This window comes from Triticum dicoccoides, chromosome 6B (genome assembly GCF_002162155.2).
Source record: "Triticum dicoccoides isolate Atlit2015 ecotype Zavitan chromosome 6B, WEW_v2.0, whole genome shotgun sequence".
In the NCBI taxonomy this organism is placed as follows: domain Eukaryota; kingdom Viridiplantae; phylum Streptophyta; class Magnoliopsida; order Poales; family Poaceae; genus Triticum; species Triticum dicoccoides.
Genome location: NC_041391.1, coordinates 691,522,596 through 691,523,846, shown reverse-complemented (window position 1 = coordinate 691,523,846; position 1,251 = coordinate 691,522,596). Strand labels below are relative to the sequence as shown.

The window sequence follows — 1,251 nt, the reverse complement described above, 5'->3', positions numbered from 1 at the left end:
CAGTTCGGATGCGGAAACCAAGTAACAAAAAACAAAAAAACGAGAACACTACAAAAACATCAAAATCTAAAAATTTGCATCATGAACTCAAGATTCAAGGAAATTGAAGTCCAAAGCTTAATTATAAAAAAGTTCAAGTTCGAAGAAAACAGAAAGGAAACAAACATATCATTTTTCATAAAAAATTAGTTAGTTCAACTAAATACACATGCAAAGTCAAGCACCCACATTTTATAGAGCACTTCTCAAATTTTATAAACCATTTATTAATTCCATGTAATTCAAGAAGCAAGGCTAAATTCATCACTCTTCATATGGCTCATATGAGTGAAAAACCTTTCCTCTACACCATTTGTGATTCTGCCACATTATTTGCTCAAAAAATAATCCTATCTTAGCTAGTTAGAACCCATTTGTTCATTATGGATGGCCGGAGGCTGATATATGCATAACTTGCACTTGCACCCCTCAGCAACACACACGCCAGATTTGTATTGCCTTGTACGTTTGTAGCATGACTCTTCGCAAGCATTGGTATCACATGTTCGAGGTGGGAAAATTTTCTCCACACATACGAATTCTTTAATGCTAGAATATCTTGATGCCTCCACTACCACATCTGCAAAATTCCATGATGAAGAAAAAGAACGATCACAACATGACCATTATTTGGTGAGAGAGATTAAGCACAGATGTATTACATGGACAAATGACTACCTGATGCTAGCAGGAGTAAGACCAAGGACATAAGCAACACATGGGTATTCCTCATTTCAACTGGTCGTTTGTGCTGAAGGAGCGAGTTGTTGATCTTGGTGTGATATGTAAGTTTTGACGAAAACATAAGAAATGGGCAAGTCTTTTTATAGTGGATTTATCACATTAAACTAGAGATTTGGTGAGATTTCCCAAATTAATAGCCACCAAGTCAATTACTATATATATAATATTAATATGTTATATTGAATTGATTATTGAGATGTACAAAATTAATATTCAGCAAGTGAAGATATACACATGTATATTATATTTATTTTGATCATGGATGAGCATTCCAAACCATCAGTGATCATATACATGGAAATGCACATAATTTATTGTACATATTGAATAAAATATTCCTTATTTAATTCTTTAACTTTATATCGATGTGTACATGTAATCTTTAATACCTCACCAAATAACAAATATATCCTATTTGAAATTGTTGTTTCACACTAGGAACTGCAAAGGAAAATGTCATTCTTATTC

At 32.9% G+C, this 1,251-nt stretch overlaps 1 long non-coding RNA gene across 1 annotated transcript; it reads right to left on the bottom strand.

Moving 5' to 3' along the window:
• Positions 1 to 290: 290 nt before the first annotated feature.
• Positions 291 to 829, bottom strand: LOC119326687. The gene is made up of 2 exons (XR_005158114.1): positions 718 to 829; positions 291 to 619 (listed from the first exon to the last, which is right to left on the bottom strand). It is a non-coding gene; the product is annotated as an uncharacterized LOC119326687 (long non-coding RNA).
• Positions 830 to 1,251: the final 422 nt, after the last annotated feature.